Source organism: Hypanus sabinus, chromosome 4 (assembly GCF_030144855.1).
Source record: "Hypanus sabinus isolate sHypSab1 chromosome 4, sHypSab1.hap1, whole genome shotgun sequence".
NCBI classification, from domain to species: domain Eukaryota; kingdom Metazoa; phylum Chordata; class Chondrichthyes; order Myliobatiformes; family Dasyatidae; genus Hypanus; species Hypanus sabinus.
Window position 1 is genome coordinate 171917190 of NC_082709.1, and position 19602 is coordinate 171936791.

Consider the following 19602-nt stretch of genomic DNA (forward strand, 5'->3'; position numbering starts at 1 on the left):
ACTACATTATATTTTTCAGTCATTTTCTAGGGAACTCCATTTGCCTAGTGATCGCTGTAAGAAATAGAATATAGTCATAATTCAGAATCCCAGTGTCTATCTCAAATAGCCAGATTTGAAGAAATACAAACTAACAAAATGAAATTAATAAAGAGATTTTGTAACAGTATATTAAGTGAACCAGCTTAAGTCCAGTGGTATCTGGAAAGGAAAATGCAGTCTTGTATTTCAAGCATGAATGAGGTTCCACATCTGGAATGCATTTGGAGTTTTTTTTTCTATTTTGAGATACTGATTGTCCAACTGTGCATTTTTGACATTTTCTGGGGAGCCTATTGGAAATAATTTCCCACCATCCTTTGAAATTTTCCCAATTTTCTTAAAACAACAATAATATTTTTGTAAATTGCAAAATACTGCACAGTCACTGTTCAAAACAGTAGCCTTACATTAAGACCATAAAACATAGAACCAGAATTAGCCATTCAGTCCTTCAAGTCTGCTCTACCTCTCAACACCATTCGCCTGACCTCTCCCCATAACTTTTGATACCCTTACTAATCAAGAACCTTTGCTTTAAATATACCCAATGTCTGGCCTCCACTGCCATCTGGGGCATTGAATTCGACAGATTTACCACCATATGACCAAAGAAAATTCCCCTCATCTCTTTTCTTTTCTGAGGCTGTGCCCCCGATCCTAGACTTACCAATTATAGGAAACATCCTTTCCATGTCCACTCTATCTAGCCCTTTCCTAGAACAAATCCTAGGAACTGTGACTCTGAGCAGAGCAACTTTTTTTCTCTTACCATGCAGAAAAACCAAAAGATCATGAATCACAAACATTCTTTACTACTCATTATTTTCTTTGTATTTTATTACGTTTGCTTGGCTCTGACCCGAGTTAGCCTCAGAAATGGCTACAGTTAACTAGAGTACTCCTGCCCACTTTTCCACCCCTTCTCCTATCAGACTGTAATAAATTAGCCTCATGTCAAACATCTTGCGGAACAGACACAAACTGCTGCATCTCTGGAGAATAATGGAGAAAGGGGAAGAAGTCAGAATGAGAAGTTGTGGTTGTACTCCTTCTCCTCCCTTCGACTTCTTTTTCTAGTTTCTTCCCCCTTCCTTTCCGGTCCTGATGAAGGGTCTCAGTCCGAAACTGCAACTGTTCATCCCGCTCATAGATGGTGCCTGACCTGCTGAGTTCCTCCAGCTTTGCATCTGTTACTCTGGATTTTGAGCATCTCCAGTATCTCTTGTGTTCAAATATCCTTGCCCTGTTGTCCAGTTTATTATTTACTGTAATGCCTGCACTGTTTTTGTGCACTTTATACAATCCTGTGTAGGTCTGTAGTCTACTGTAGCTTTCTCTGTGTTGTTTTTTATGTAGTTCAGTCTAGTTTTTGTACTGTGTCATGTAACACCATGCTCCTGAAAAACGTTGTCTCATTTTTAGTATGCACTGTACCAGCAGTTATGATCGAAATTACAATAAAGTGACGACTTGATTCTGTGCGGGTTTGCATTCTCTGAAATTGCAAATAATTAACTAAATACTACTGGAGCTGGTATTACATTAAGAATTTTCACACATTACCATGGGTAGCCTTGCTTGCCAGATGCTGAGATTGGAACGGTGATATCAAATTATGCATATCGGCATGTGGGAAATTGTGTACAATGTGCACCCAGCTCTAAAGGGTCCTTATTAGAGGGTACAAAGAACAGGATCACAAAATTGGAAAATTAGCCATGCCAATTAATAATTATATTTACGTTATCTAATTCCACCTTTCAGTTACATTAAGGTCAATTTGCATCTTCAACTTATTTGACCACTCTACGACACTGCCCGGAAAAAGGCAATGGCAAACCACTTCTGCAGAAAAATTAGACAAGAACAATCACGGTCATGGAAAGACCATGAACGCCCATGTCATACAATACAGCACATAACAAAGGAATGAGCTTTAATTCAATCTCTTTGGCTTTGAAAATATCTTGCAATTTCAGCTTTGAAATAATCAATTTGCCTCCACCTTTGCGGGGGTGAAAAATGTGTCCCAGATTTCCATGCGCTTTAAACTGTATCAACCTTGAAGAACTCAACTTCTATTTTGTTTTGTTCTGCACTCTCCCTACCAAAGGAAATATGTTTTTACAATTATTTGGAACAGCTTGATTAAATAACATGTTAGCCTTCTACTATTCTTCACCAGAAAGCCTCTTTGGATTATTCACGTGAGTCTGCACCATCTCCAAAGCCAATATATTCCTCCCTGGAGTCGTGGGAGTCTAAATGAGCTGTAACCAAAGCTTTAAATAATGGCATCATAATTTCCAGCTATTGACCTTCTGCTCCTTTATAAAATGTTTTCTCTTCCAGACAGTATTTCAGTGACAACTATTCAAAATTACTATTCAGTAAGAATCGTATATCCATAGAATAGTATATTGATCTATGCTTGGGATTCCCAGCCTTGTTATTAACTAAGAGATCCATGGACACCATGTTGGGAACCCCTGATCTATGAGGCGACCCTTCACATTGATTGTTACCCCATGGGCAGGCCTTTGAAATCCTACTTTTTGCTTTAATTTTAATTTAATACCATAGTAAATAGAAGCTATACAAAATTATAAAGGGGTTAGATAGGGTAATGCATGTAGGCTTTTTCCATTGACGTTGGGTGAGACTAGAACCAGAGGTCATGGGCTAAGGGTGAAAGATAGAATGTTTAAGGGGAACTTGAGAGGGAACTTCTTTACTCAGGGGATGGTGAGAGTGTGGAAGGAACTGCCACCAGGTTTGAATTCAACATTTAGAAATTTAGTTAAGTACAGTACATGGATGTGAGAGGGCTATGGTCTAGGTGCAGGTCAATGGGACTAGGCAGATTAATAGTTTGGCATGGACTAGATGGGCTGTGGGGCCTGTTACTGTGCTGTAGTACTCTATGACTCTAAGACACTAAGTAAAATTTGATTAAATTAAAATCATGGAATTGAATATGCAATTATAAGGAAGGCAGAACAGGAATGAAGGGAGGGATTCCATCTCCCAGCAGGGCAGGTTTAATTGCAACACTAGTTCATAGGATGGATCCCTAAGGTGAGTACTATTACATCTTTATACACAATTGGAAGAGAATTTTATTATTACATAGACAAAACCAATTTGGACAAATTCTGACTTTAGTACAAAGGCTATCAATGATCCAGTCTCCACAGACTCACCTTAACAAATATCCTTGAGACTAGCACAACCCCTTTTATATATATGAATGTTCCAGAGCTTTGGAGCTTAATTCTGGTATCATTCTCCAAGGAACCTCTGTACATCCTCCAGTCGAATGCATGGGTTTTCTCCTGGTTCCTCCAGTTTCCTCCCGAAGTCCAAAGATGACAGGTCAATTGGTCCTTGCAAATTGTCCCGTGACTAGGTTAGGGTTAATCAGGGTTGTGAGGTTGCTGGGGGAGGGGGCGTGTCTTGAAAGGCTGGAAGGGCCTGATCCGTGCTGAATCACTAAATAAATAAATTAACAGCTAGCTTCACTCACCTAACAACTATGTTGGATACAACGGATGTCTCACCAGACGGGACACACTGTTTTAAAGGTATCTATGCATCTAATATACCGCACTGCTTTCCTCTAAAAAGCAACAAACCTTTAACATCAATGGCCATTCATGGACTTTAAATGTTTTATCAATTAGATATTAATATACAATTAATTATTTACAAGTATATGTAAATACATTTAACACAAAATACTATAAGTTTAGTGAAATTTCATGTCACATGCCAGTGATAATAAATCTGATTTTGATTCTGATATATATCCAGATTTTCTAATTCTCTCAATTACAGCATTCAAATATAAACTAAACTTAAACAATTTTACATTATATGTGATGTATATTTACATTAAATAAGAAATGCCTTTTCCACTGCATTCATATAACAATCCTCATATACTATCCTAAACTGAATACTTGAACTATACTTGACTGTATATAACTATCCAAGCAATCTATCATATATGTTTTTAAGGATCATATCTAAGCCCCAGAGTTAACATAGATTAACACACATTAAGTTCTATAGTAAATACTACATATTGTTTTCAAAGTATTCCCAAGTATCACTACTTTCAAATTAAGCTTTTCTTAATGCTTCCAATCTTCTTGCCCTCACACACACACACATGCATAAACACTGTGTCACATTGCAACTCTCATTTTATTTCCCCACTGACAATGGAGCTATTCTTTCTCTGCTGACCCTTTCAAGGCTAGGAAGTCATCACCTCTGACCTTCTGTCTCTAGATGGTTTTCATTTCACATCACTCAGCCGTCAGGGTTGTCAGCTCCTCTGGCCAGCTTGGCTAAGTGTACTGACCTGACATCAGTACCCCACAGGACAGAAGGCAGTGTCACATATGGGATGTTCAGACTCTTTAAATTGCCCTGACCAAGCATCACAACAAGCCTGCAATGTATCCAGCCCAATCTAAGCATGTTTCAGTCCACTTAACATCTCCATGAATAGCAGATTCCCCGGACGACCATGCCTTTTCCCAAGAGCAGCTCCACCAACGTGATTGACTTGTTTTTACCCCTCTGTATATGGAGTTTCACAACTTTAGCTTCTCAACAGTGTCCTAAACGTTTCATATTATCTGAACAAATCATGAACTCCTCCTTCAAACTGCTTACAAACGAGAACTGTGAACTCTCCTATCGTTCAGAAAAGACAAGATGTGCATCTCCACCATGACCTAAACTCAAACTGCCCGTCACTCCATATCTCACCTGTCTCCACTTCTGACTCTCTTAAGACTGCCTTCCATAATCTGTCCACCCTGTAGTACCCTCCACCAACACTTCGTCAATGGACACAGTACTCCAAGTCGCTCAGTGCCACTGTTCTCCACAAGTTACTTTACCTGCTGTTGTACAACAAAATAAATATGTCTGCAGCTCTTGTTGGCAAACACTTTAAACACCACATTTCCCCAGGTTTCAACAAATGCACCTAGAATAAAATACATGACGATTGATACAATAACTATAACCATACACTGTTCCAATAAAATCAACTCATCAATACAAGTATCTGTGTACCCACTCTGTCACTTTAAGAAAGAAGTTGTATCTAGAAATAGCTGATGTGAGGTTTGGTTAATTTGTGGAAATGTTACGTCAGCCACTACACTTTAATCAGAATTAAAATTAGTAAAGAAAAATGCTAGAAGATGCTCTTCTTCAAAGTTTGTGCAGGTTTCCTGAAAGATTAACTTGCAGGTTGCATCAGTGGTGAGGAAGGCAAATGCAATGTTAGCATTCATTTTGAGAGAGGCTTTATAAGGGATTGGTCAGACCACACTTGGAATATTGTGAGCCGTTTTTGGCCCTTTATCTAAGAAAAGATTTGCTGACGTTGGAGCGGGACCAAAGGAAGTTCACAAGAATGATTCTAGGAGTGAAAGGGTTAACATGTGAGGAGTGTTTGATGGTTCTGACTGGTATTTGCTGGAAATTAGAAGAATGATGGTGGATCTCGTTGAAACCCATCAAATATTGAAGGATCTGGACAGAGTGGATGTGGAGAGCATATTTCTTATAGTGGAGGAGTCTAGGACCAGAGGGCCCAGCCTCAGAATAGAGGGGTGTCCATTTTGAAGAAGGATAAAGAAAAAATTCTTTAGCCAGAAGGTGTTAATCTGTGGAATTTTTTGCCACAGATGGCTGTACAGGACAAGTCATTGGGTGTATTTAAGGTAGAGGTTGATAAGTTCTTGATTAATCAAAGTGTCAAAGGTCACAGTGTGATGACAGAAGAATGGGGTTGAGAGGGATAACGAATCAGCCATTATGGAATGGCAGAGTAGACTCAATGGGGCAAATGGCCTAATTCTGCTCCTAGGTCCTACAGTCTTATGGTCTGAAAGCAAGTTTAAAAATCATGTGACATGGTTTACATTTCCAATTGACTGAAGAGCAACATCAAAATATTCAATCCTTCTATTATCACTCTCATTCAACCATAACTAAACGGAAAACTCAGGTCACTGTAAACACAGCTTAAGTCAATCCAAACATACAGTTCAAGTCAGTCAAATAATTCTCACGAGTCAAGTGCAGCTGACAATGTTCTTCTCCTTGAAAGGAGATTGAAAAGGTTAGTGTAACATTTAGTCCAATCCACATGGCATTGCATTGGGGCCACCAGCTCTTCTTCACCAGACATTGCAAGCAGTTTGATAGATTCTAGAACATGGAACAGTACAGCACAGGAACTTATTTAACCAGTTAAACTAATAATTAATTGAACAACTAAACTAATCCTTTCTGGCTGTGCAACATCCATATCTTTCCATTCCCCTCACATTCATGTGCTCATCTAAACATTTCTTAAAAATCCCTGTTGTATCCACCTCTACCACCACCGCAGGCAGTGCATTCCAGGCATCCACCACTCTGTGTAGAAAAAAAACTTGCCTCTCACATCTCCTTTGAATTTACCCCCCTCTCTGAAATGCATGCCCGCTGGTATTAGACATTTCAACCTTGGAAAAAAGATATGGTCTGTCTACTCTACCTATGCCTCTAATAATCTTATAAAACTCTAACAGATCTCCACCACTCCAAAGAAAACAAGCCAATTTTGTCCAACATCTTGTTATAGCACATGCCCTCCAATCGAGGTGGCAGGCTAGTAAAACTTTCCTGCCCCCTTTCAAAGCATTGACATCCTTCCTATAATGGGGTGACCAAATCTGATGGAATACTCCAGATGTGGCCTAATTAGTGTTTTATGAAGCTGCAACATAATTTCCTGACTTTTGAACGCAATGCCTCGACTTCTCATACAAGTCTCCATCGCACTGCACAAAGCAAAATTTCTTTCATCTGATCACGTTAATAGCATCCACTCAGATTGAGCTGGAATGTGAAAAAGCCAGAGAATCACAAACCATGCTTGTGGTTACAGAAAACAAGTTCAAAAGAGATTTCAATCATCATCCAGTTTTGGAAACAAATGGCGGCATTAGCAATTTTTACATGATCTGGTGCTTTGGATTATTCTACGTTAGACTCGCTAACTTTCTCAGGGTGACCTTATTGGCACCGGAAGCATTGCGCCGAATTTCAAAGTACAGTAAATTTATTATCAAAGTGAATATGCAGAATGTCACCATATCCTACCCTTTCTAATAGGCATTTACCGTACATACAAAGAAATGCAGTAGAATCAATGAAAAACTACACACAAAGACAAACAGCAAACTGTGCAAATATATTAAAAAAACAAATAATAAATAGATAATATTGAGAACATGAGTTGTGAGTTGTCCAGTGAAATCCTCTGATTGGATTTGACACCAACAAACATTACACAGTATATTTCAATGTACTGTACATGTGACAAAGAAAGAAAGCTTGTTTTTAATTATGCCAAGCAGTGGAATCAGCCCAGACCATCAGGGGTATATCTCTCCCAACTATTGAGCATATCTACATGAAACGCTGTTGTAGGAAAGCATCGTCAGAGATCCACACCACCCAGGTCACGTCCTCGTCTCACTGCTGCCATCGGTAAGAAGGTGCAGGAGCCTCAGGACTCACACCACCAGGTCCAAGAACAGTTACCACCCCTCAAACATCAGGCTCTTGAACAAAAGGGGTTAACTTCATTCAACTTCACTTGTCCCATCATTGAAATGATCCCACGACCAATTGGCTCACTTTCAAGGGCTCTTCATCTCATGTTCATGTTATTTATTGCTAGCTATTTATATTTTCACTTGCACAGTTTGTTGTCTTCTAGACTGTGGTTGAACACCCTGGTTAGGTGGTCTTGCATTGATTCTGATAATGTTACTATTCTATAGATATGTTGAGTAAGCTCACAAGAAAATGAATCTCAGGTTTGTATATGGTGACATATATGTACTCTGATAATAAAATTTACTTTGAACTAAGAACTTTACTGGGAGCTGAAAACATCACCTCTGGCGATAGTACATCAATAGTGACATTGATGAGGACCCACAATTGAGTTGTTTACTCGACAGACAGCAAAGTGCAACAACTGCTTACATAGTCCAACACCTGGGTCTGAAACTATCTAATGTACTTAACTAAGCACAGCATTTTAAATGTCCCACAGCAGCACAATAAACTTCCATCCCTCACAATTCCATTGGCTAACGATGTTATGAATGGAGTAAGGACATTTGGAAAAGGAAAATATTTTCTTGGTTTTGACTTTCCACTATTGATGACTCATGGTTGTTATTAGCTGGCTCTGTGTCTGCTTACTGTGTTACTTTGTACGCAGTCCTAGGCGTTTCAGGATTCACATCCTGAATTTGACTGCAACTTTGGAAGCAGCCAGCTAGGGAAAAATATCAGATAGAAAGGCATGCTTAATGTGGGATAAGGATAATTTTACATTTGTAATGTGGTTAGAACAAGCATTTGTAACAAGCTAGATCAGAGCATTTGTTACTTTAATATAATGATGCAGGACTGGAAGTCCGAATCACAAAGCAAGCAGTGCAAGAAATCAAATTCAAGTTCAATTTTATTTGTCATACAGCCATACATATGTATACAGCTAAAAGAAACAACATTTCTCCAGGGCTAAGGAGCAAACTCAGTGCATACAGCCACACATAGGACATATAGTTGTGATAATACATACAGTCACAACATAACATTAGCACAAATTCCCAAACACAATTACCACAACTGTAATTCAGTTTTTATTCCCTATATTGTCATGTATTGCGTTGTAATACTGCCGCAAAGTTAACAAATTTCACGACATGTGCCGGTGATATTAAAACTGATTCTGATGCTGAGTGGCATGGCCTGCAGATTGATGGTTCATGAGATGTCACCCTGAAGCCAAGTGTCTGTAAGAATAAGCACATAGCAGTTCCTCATCTCACACTGGGTCAGCCACAGATGAAGGTGATCCAGCTTGTCTTCTGGGGAGCAAATGCTGGACAGCTGAACCAACCCCAATTGTGCTTTAAATACATTCCGGTAGTTTAGGAATCTGACCATTATCATAGAATTTTTAAAGTAAAAACAGTATAAGTGACCATGAAATGCTGGATTACTGTAAAACTTCACACGAATGTTCTCTTATGAAGGAAGCCCTTTGCCCTTCCAGCCTCAGCCTATATGGATCGCCAAACCCTCATAATGCAGCTGATTCTCACCTTCTGTCAGCTCCGCACAAGCAGGCCTCTCAATTTTAGCAAAACTCTACTCAGTAAAACTGGACAAAACGTGCTGACATTGGCAGAAAGCCTGCGTCACAAGAAGGAGCAAAATAAATGTCTGTGGTGTTTGTTAAAATCCCGCCGACACTTACAACCACATAAATGAACCTAAGTGAAGTGTGGTAATGGAGACCTAATAACTATTGAAAGGTTACTTAGCAACTGTTTTTTTGTCAGATGAGGATGGTTAATTTTTTTTATAAAAGGGCAAGAGAAAAGTCTGTCCTTTTTCTAATGTACACATATTCCACTCATTATCCACCCAAACCACCGAACAGCACAGTCTGACATCTAAATCCAGCAGCAAGCAACTCAGTTGCAATTGAGGGAACAGCCTTATAGGCTGTCAGAGTTAGTTCTTTGATGTAGCTTTCTTTCTTCAGCATCATGAGGCTTCCTGCAAATGAAATTCAACTCAAATCTGGCAGCGTTCATCCCTGCGAAAATATTTCCATATGTATTTGGGGAAAGAGGATTTAATTTCTTCTGCAGATTCAGAGCCAAATTTATTTATCACATCCATGGAAACATACGGTAGAATGTGTCACTTGCATTAACAACCAACACACCCAGTGATGTGATGGGGATGTGCAGGTGTCACCAAGTATTCTGGCACCAACAAGATCTTTAATCTTAAGCAAGTATGCTTTTTCCTAAAATGTACACACATCTGATCTCTGAGTTTTATTATATGTTTCTCTCTTTACTAGATCAGTAAAAGGCACTGAAAAATAATTGATATGAATTTATCAACATCAATCATATGGACTGGGCAAATATCTCACCCTCAGCCTAAAATACAGAATAGCATCAGCCAGCTTCAAAGAACAGGAAATCTAGGTGATCAAATGGATTATTGGTTTTACCTACTCCAGTTACCAATGAAAAGCAAACTCAGGTATGATTTGAAACCAGTAATATACCCTATTGTGTTCATTTCCACTATGTCTTTGTGGCCCAAGCCAGTACATTTACATAATGTGCCATTGTCAATAACATATGACATGGAATACAATTCATGATTGTCACTAAATAAGTTACTGCAGCATAAATTACTGTACTCAAATGAAGTAAAATAAATCAGTGAATGTTTCTTCCTAGTTAGTTCTTAGCCTGCACTGTTTTGTGCACTTTATTCAGTCCTGGGTAGGTCCATAGTCCAGCGTAGTTTTTTTACTGTGTTGTTTTTTACATAGTTCAGTCTAGTTTTTGTACTGTGTCATGTAACACCATGGTCCTGAAAAACATTGTCTTGTTTTTACTGTGTACTGTACCAGCAGTTATGGTCGAAATGACAATAAAAAGTGACTTGACTTGTATCTCATTGCGGCCCTCTCTGCAATGTTGCTTTTATGAAGAGAGATTCCCGCTCCCCAAAACAAAGATATTTCCTGAGGAAAGATAAAGCAAAACTGAGGAGCTTTTTTGTGTACTGGGCAAAGCCTAATCAAAATGAATGTAGAAAACCTGTCATCTCTTTGTAATTACTGAGAAATCCATGTCACTTCAAAATAAATTGGTAGATAACTTGCTAATACCATCACCATATCCACAGCATGCCCAATCAATGAAAGAGAGATGTTATATAGATACACTAATTATTGTTTAAAGTGATTATTAGATCAAGGTAGAATTTTTCTCGCCTCTACCTGCCTGGGAAGTATAAGAAAAGATTAGCCTCGCTACATTGCAACATCAAAACATCCAGTGATAAAGTGGTCAGCAGGGGTTGTGCTAGGTAGCCTGCATGTGTCACCAACACAGCATGCTCACAGCTTACTCACCCTCGATGGAAAGTGGGAGGAAACTGGTGCAACTGGAAAACACCCACACGGTCACATGAAGAACATACAAACTCCTTACAGGCAGTAGCGGGAATTAAGCTACAATTGTGTTAAGCTAACTGCTTCTGAGTCTGGCCCTGAAGATAGAACTTAGGGTCAAAGAGTCATAGTGCACCACAGCACAGGAACTTTGTCAATTCCTCGTGTTAAGATTCTGTTTCTGATTACACTCTATCTACTTTACTAATCAGTTACGCCTGGACAAGAGCTATTCATTTTGTTTGCCACATTTGAACAAACTTGATTTTTTAAAAATGAAATGCAGACATATTTTGAGAATTAATTAACATCCCTGACTGATCCAACAGCTCCTTCCAAATGCCTGGCCTCCACCACTCGATACAGATACATAGGAACACCAGTACCTCCAGGATCCTCTCTAGTTGCATATAAACCTTCAGACGTATACTGGTGCTCCTTCATCACTAATCAATCAGAAGCTTCAAAACTCCTCATGAAGCATCCTTTTCAGAACCTCTTCACTCATATGGTTCATAAAAGCACAACCTTCTCAATTGCAAATAGGGATGGGCAAAAAATGCTGGCACTAGTAACACAACCACATGAATAAATGAGCAAGAGAGTGTTTTAAGAAAATAGGAGGCAAGGGCCTGAAAAATATATCATAGTCAAGGTTACATAAATCTTACTAATCACTGAAACAGGTGAGAACCTAATTCAGCTTGGATGCAAAATGTTCATCATACAACAACTTGAGCGATGGAACTAACAAACAGCTGTGCTCATTTATAATTGCAACTAAAATAATTCCCATACAGAAGCAAGCACATGTTCTGCATGCTGTTTTGCCATTTGTGGTTCTTTGTGAATATTTGACTGCTAGCAGTTAATCATCTTTGTATTTATTGATACAATCAGTAACCAAACAATGTTTGCTATATTTGTCAATGGAATGTGGATGTTAGATAGAATTTCACCATTCAGCATTACTGTGTGAACATTTGCAGAGTTTATATTTAATTCTGCAATCTTCACTAAAACAAACAAGTCAAAATAAATGTAATATACCGTAGATGAGTAATCTATGTCGCATTGAAGGGTTGAGAATAATAGACAAAACTAATCATTACATTCTATAAGTGAAAATACATCACCAAATATGCTTTTAACTTGTCATCAGAAGTAAACAACATTGCCATTCGTGAAATCATCAATAGAAACCACCAATTTTCACGTTCAATTGAATTCCTGGAGATATTTATCACTGAGTTAAAGTCTATTTTATAGCTTATCTAATTATATCTTCCACTGGGATGTGTGTGTGTGTATGTGTATAGAAGTACAGACACTGAGACAGAAAGAAGCAGAGCAGACAGACAGTGAGGCATCTACTGGATCAGCACAAAATAAAAGCAGGAATATGCCATCTGGCCACTTGAGGCTGCTGCACTCCATCAGCGTGGCCTCTTCCACTCTCAAAGCTGAACGTGTTCAACTACTGAACATCCACAGCTCTCAATGGATCGGAATTTATCATCACTGACATGCTGCATGTCATGAAATTTGCTATCTGGTGGCAGCAGCACAATGTAATATATGTTAAAAGTACTGTAAGTTACAATAAGAAATATATAAAACAAATAAATAGTGCAAAAAGAGAGCAAAGTAATGAGGTAGTGTTTATAGGTTCATGGGCCTAACAGAAAACTATAGCTGGAGGGAAAGAAGGTGCATCTAAAATGTTGCATGCACATCCTCAGGCTCTGGTACCTCTTCCTTGATGGTTGTAATGAGAAGAATGCAAGTCCAGGGTGATGGATGCCTCGACGAACAGCATTGCAAAGGTTAACAACCTCCTGAGTGATAGAGTTCTGCTCAAATCAATCATGAATAGCTAGTTCCTTATCCTGAGATGGCAATGTCTGCCTAATTTGAGAGATAATAATCGATTACCATTTTAATAATGACATTTTTATCTGAAAATAAACTTGTGGGTTAGGTGGGATAACAGCCAGAAAATGGAAAAGGACAAATGGAGAAAGTAAATAATATCATAGCAGTTGGATGGGATCACAGTTATAAGTCTTGAGATTCTAGAAAGACTTATAAACAATCAAAAGAGGTGTTCAAATTAACACAGGGGTCTGTGTAGTTGATAGCACCAGAAGGCATTTAAAGACTGGTGTGTTTATAGTCAGTGGACACTTAATTACCGAATAAAACGGCAAATGAGTGTACGTTTGTGGTCTTCTGCTGCTGTAGACCATCCACTTCAAGATTCAATCTGTTGAGCATTCAGAGATGCTCTTCTGCACACCATTGTTGTAAAGTGTGGCTATTTGAGGCAAGTTAAAGATGAGTTTGATGGTAGGATTCCGTTGATGATGATGGAATTTGCAAAGAATTATGTGTTAGATGCAGAGTCTCATGGGGGTGGGGGGGGTTAGATGAGGACAAGAGGAACTCTATCCTTGTTAAGGCAGCGGGAAAATAGGGTGAGCACAGATGTCTGGGAAATGGAGGAGATGCTAATGAGGGCAGAATCAATGGTGGAGTAAGGGAAACTCTGTCCTTGAAAGGCCTCATCCTGGGAACAGATGCAGTGGAGACAAAGGAACTGAGAAAACAGATTAGCATTTTTACAATGTCTGTTGACAGTTAGTCACCAGAGGGGGAGACAGAGAGATTGAGAAAGAGGAAAGAGGTGTCAGAAATGAATCAAGTGAATTCAAAGGCAGGGTGGAAATTGGAGGCAAAGTTAATGAAATTGCTGAGCTCAGCATGGGTGCATGAAGCAACACCAATGCAATTGTCAATGTAGTGCCGAAGGAGTTGGGGAGCGTTACCAGGGAAGGTTTGAAACATGGACTCTTCTACATAGCCAATGAAAAGCAGGCATAGCTGAGTCCCATGTTGGTGCCAGTGGAGTTTGGAAAAAATGGGAACCATCCAATTTTACTGGACTGTTTATGTTTACTGCTCAGAGTCCCAGCCTACATTTAGCTCACGCCCACATTAACCAGGACTTGATACAGAACACCTAATATTCCCTCTGCATTCTTGACTCTAGTAGCAGGTCAGATTGCTGGCCAGGACACAAAAGAAAGCATAATGCAAAAAGATGCTATCCCCAAATTGCCTTCACAGTCTCTCCCAGTTGGCTAAGGTTGCTACAGCAGTTTTGTCAGCTGTGAAATAAACAATAGACAATAGACAGTAGGCGCAGGAGTAGGCCATTCAACCCTTCTAGCCAGCACCTCCATTCACAGTGATCATGGTTGATCATACACAATCAGTACCCCGTTCCTGCCCTCTCCCCATATCCCCTGGCCCCACTATCTATAAGAGCTCTATCTAACTCTCTCTTGAATGCATCCAGAGACTTGGCCTCCACTGCCTTCTGGGGCAGAGTATTCCACATATCCACCACTCTCTGGGTGAAAAAGTTTTTCCGCATCTTTGTTATAAATGGCCTACCCCTTATTCTTAAACTGTGGCCTCTAGTTCTGGACTCACCCATCAGCGGGAACATGCTTCCTGCCTCCAGTGTGTCCAATCCCTTAATAATCTTATATGTTTCAATCAGATCCCCTCTCATCCTTCTAAATTCCAGTGTATACAAGCCCAGTCGCTCCAATTTTTCAACATATGACTGTCCTGCCATTCTGGGAATTAACCTTGTGAACCTATGCTGCACTCCCTCAATAGCAAGAATGTCCTTCCTCAAATTTGGAGACCAAAACTGCACATAATATTCCAGGTGGTGTCTCACCAGGGCCCTGTACAGCTGCAGAAGAACCTCTTTACTCCTATACTCAATTCCTCTTGTTATAAAAGCCAGCATGCCATTAGCTTTCTTCACTGCCTGCTGTACCTGCATGCTTGCTTTCATTGACTGGTGTACAAGAAATATGTAAATTACTTCAATAGATTTTTCAGTATTTCTTATATTCAGAATCTGAGTCTGAATCTGCTAGAGCCAATGCTGGGGTTAAAAGACTGTGTATATGCATGGATGGGAGAGAGGAGTGGGCTTGTTTTGCTGATCATGTCTTGTTACTTGCTGTGTTCTGTGTAATACTGCCAAGCGTTGTGGGCATGCGATGTCGGCACCAGAATGTGTGGCAATACTTGTGGGCTGCCATAGCACACCCTCGGGTGTGTTAGTTGTTACGCAAACAACACACTTCATTTTATGTCTCAATGCACACATGATAAATAAACTTGAATCTTGATTCTTAGAACTATTGAAGTTCAAGTAACAAATTAAGTAAAGCTAAGATTATAAATAAATCAAACATGAAACTAAAAATAAGTAATTTTGTGACAATGTTCAACTTCCCTCCAAATCTACAGGTCTGGAAGCCTCCCTAAGTCAATAGAGTTGCCAGAACCGGCCAGGTACAGACCGGAGAACTGATTCCCTAGTATAATGAGGGGAATCTCAGTAAGACTGGGTCTCATCACTGAACACCACATGGAATACATCGCTGGAATGCAGTAGCAAATGAGATGCCATCTGTCACCTGGGACTGTGAGAACAGCTGAGAAGGTTATAGGGAGTCTCCCTACCATCCATTGGGAACATTTATCAGAAGCACTGTTATGCAGGGCCCTTAGTATTATTAAGAATACCACCCATCCATCCAGCATCTTCATTGACTTTCTAATATCACACAGGAGACTGAGATGCATAAAAACAAGAACAATTAGAATGAGGAAAAGTTTATTTCCCAGGCCGTTAGGCTTCTGAACTCCCAGCCAAATCATATTCAAAGAGTCACTGGTTAATCTGGTTCGTACCTTACTATATTTAATATTAATGAATAGTTTGTTATTTATGTGTGAGTCATCTGTAGATTTTATCCTTACCTTCATAAGTTATCATATGTTATGCGTATTATATATACTACTTTGCACCCTGGTTCAAAGAAACATTGTTATACACGTTATATACATGTACTGTATACAGTTAACTGACAATAAACTTGACTTGACTTGACTTGGTAAGTTCCAGACTTCTGCAGTTGAAAGCGCATTGTGCAGAGGTCTGGGCTATGCAAAAACTTCTATCAAAGCTATTAGAGATCACTGTTCAGATTTCTAACTACCAGAGAACCACAAGAAAAAATCAGCTGGAACTTTCCAGTTATTTTGTATTTCATTTTGTAAATGAAAAAATGTACAAGTATAAATTGGATACTCCAAAATTAATTTTAGATTCCTTCTTCTTCAGCCTTTATCTTTTCTACCTATCTGCTCCCAGCTTCTCACTTCATCCGTCCCCTCCTCATCCACCTAACTTTCCCCTCGCCTGGTCTCACCTATCACCTGCCAGCCTGTTCACGTTCATATTCCAGTTTAATTGTCATTCAACTATACACATAAATACAGCCAAATGAAAGAACATTCCTCCAGGACCAAGCTGCAAAACACAGTGCCAACAGTCACCCACAACACAAGACGCATATACCACACATTATTATAATAGCAGAAAAACATAGTCTCAAAAAATTATAGCCCAAATCCCTCTCCCAACCTTCTTCGGTTTCCCTTTCCAATCCTGATGAAGGGTCTCAGCCCACAATGTCAACTCTTTATTCCTTTTCATAGATCCTGCCTGACCTGTTAAGATCCCCCAGCATTTTGTGTGTGTCACTCTTAATTTAAGTTACCACGAAATTAACTACAAAACCCCGCAAAGTAGGAATTTCTCACTGCCGGTAATTAGAAGTCTACATTTGACTCAAAGCTAACCAAGAAACAGACATTAGGTAACAGAGCCACTAGTTTCAATGTTCCTTGGCACCATGCAGAGGTTTCAGTTGTTTTTCTGACCTTTATTGGCTGGCTGAATGTGGTACGACGTTTGCTTCTCAGCTGCACTGTACGCAGATGTGACTGTCTGGATCTAAGTATGCACTGGAATCTTTTCAGGGCTCAGTCACCAGCCATACTTCCACAGGAATGGATGCAAATAAAATGTTTCAAACCCGCTAACTGCAGAGAAAAGTAACTCCAACCAGCATTTTATGCCCCGTTTGCCAACAGAAATAGAGGTGGATTTAGACAAAAGAAAAAGAAGGCAATGCTTCTGGGGAAAGTGACAGAGCAAAAGATCTAGAATGAGAGAAAGTGAATAAATACAAGGAGAATGGGGGGAAAGACATGGCTGGGTTAATATTTATCTATTTATTTATTTATTTAGAGATACAACACTATTCAGTAACCCACATATTTAACATTCCACAGTGACCAATTAACCCACTAGCCAGTATGTCATTGGACTGTCAGAAGAAGCTGGAGCATGCAGAGGAAACCCTTGCTGTTCATGGGGACAATGTACAAACTCCTTACAGGTGGTGCTGGAATTGATCTCTGAACTCCAGAACATCCCCAGCTGCACTACGCTACCATGGAGCCCCAGAGTAAAAGATAATGGATAAACCAAGATGTACAGGACATAAAGAATAAGCAAAAGAAACACTTTCATAAGGTAAACAATAAAACAGATTTGGGGCATTGGAGTGAGATGAGAAAATGTATTATAAGTTCATGAGTTGCAAGCACAGAGTGACAAGGGTTGGCTTCTCTTACAAGATACACCATGTGAACATTTGGAGAATAACAGCTAATAAAGAAATCTGTGTGCCATTCTTTTCATTTGTATTGCAACTTTGCCAGCTCTGACATTGCGCAAGATCTTTCAAATAATATTTAGCATGGCAACTGAGGTGGGGTGATTTGCACTCCTAGCATCAGCCCAATGAGATGAGCCCTGCCACATCAAATCAGTTGGCAAAAGTCCTCTTGCAAAAGTGCCCACAGTTCTTTACTTTGGCAAGAGTATTTATGCAGTGTTTCTGCCGACGATAACATCATACAGGTCTATTTATTACGACTGCATTGAGGGTGTACAAGGTAAAACAAGAACAGAGCACCAGAATAAAGGGCAACAGCTACAGAGAAAGTGTACTCCAGGTAGACAAGATGATAACGAGGTAGTCTGTGAGGTCTAGAATCCCATTTAGCATAATTAAAGAGGTGAAGATAATTTACGTTACTTTATTCATGAATGTAGGTATCTCAGGCAAAGTGAGCCCTTCCAGCAGATTATCTGTTGCTCCAATTTCCAGCAGTTTCTGCTCATCCCTAATCACCTTTGAGAGTACATTGCCTTTTGTCAATGATTCTCACTCCATCCCTTGAATTCATCTATAATATCCATGTTTAGACCAAGGCTGCGATGAGGTATGAAGCCAAGTGGTCTTGGTGAAGCTAGAACCCTTTTCCAGAATGATATCGTACGGCAAAGGGGGCATGAAAGATGCTTGTCAGGCATTTCAATGCAGTCATTTGGTAACTCACAGATAAGGAGGATTTAACGGGCATTGGTCAGCTATCACTTGGAGTATTGTGAGCAGTTTTGGGCCCCTAATCTAAGAAGGGATGTGCTGACATTGGACAGGGTCCGGGGAGGTTTATAGGAATGATCCCAGGTCTAAAGCATGAGGAGTGTTTGATGGCTCAAAGCCTATACTCACTGGAGTTTAGAAGAATTGAGGGGGGGGGGGAAGAATATCATTGAAATCTATCAAATACTGAAAGACCAAGACAGAGTAGTCATAGAGAAGATGTTTCTTATAGTGGGGTAGTCTAGGACCAGAGGGCACAGCTGCAGAATACAATGAAGTCCCTTCACAACAGGGATGAGGCAAAATTTCTTTAGCTAGAGGGTGATGAATCTGTGGAATTAATTACACCGATGCCAAGTCATTGGGTATATTTAAAGCAGTGGTTGATAGATTCTTGATTAGTAAGGATGTCAATGGTTACATCTTCAGGTCTAATGGAGTTTGCACTTCGCTCTGATAACTCCTTTCAGTTGTTGACCTGATGCAGGTAGAAAGGTGAGAAGTGAAAGTGCAAGACAGAGCAGGCTATGGCATTAATGCAACAAGAATGATAGAATCATAAACTCCTGGTTCTGCTGCAACAAACTATTTGACATTGATATGGTCTTTAACGGCCCCAGCAGTCTCTTTTGGGACATCTGGTCAGCCTATTGAACGCCCATAAAACTAACCTGATCTTGAGAGTGCATTTTCAAAGTAACCTTAGAAAATTTACCAAATAGTGTCTGAACAGAGCACTTTGATATTAAAATAAGCCTTTGATAATTTCAATTGCCACTACATCTGTCTAAAACAGGGTCCTGCCAAATGCATTGGTGATCTATTTACATGCCTAAATTTACCAATACAGTAAATCAGTACTTCCACTCTTCTAGCATAGTCGTTCTCAGGAAAAAAATGTTTATTTAAGAAATTTATGTCAAGTGTTGAATTTTATTTGTTCTTAATCTTGAGTGATGGAGAAATAAAAGTATAAATTGTGCATTTCACAACTTTAGGATGTTCCAAAGTACTTTGCAAACTATTAAATAATTTTGAAATGCAATGACTGCTGTAGTGACAGAAATGAAC

At 39.5% G+C, this 19602-nt stretch overlaps 1 protein-coding gene across 4 annotated transcripts in view; it reads right to left on the reverse strand.

The window, feature by feature from the left end:
• Positions 1–19602, reverse strand: part of erg (ETS transcription factor ERG) — a 275925-nt gene that overhangs the window by 233377 nt on the left and 22946 nt on the right. For 2 of the 4 annotated variants that reach the window (XM_059968798.1, XM_059968794.1), the window contains exon 1: positions 16955–17146. The exons of the other annotated variants lie outside the window; for them this stretch is intronic. The gene's annotated coding sequence lies outside the window, so the exon portion shown is untranslated. Of the gene's footprint in view, positions 1–16954; positions 17147–19602 lie in introns of those variants that run through there. 4 annotated transcript variants of the gene reach the window in all.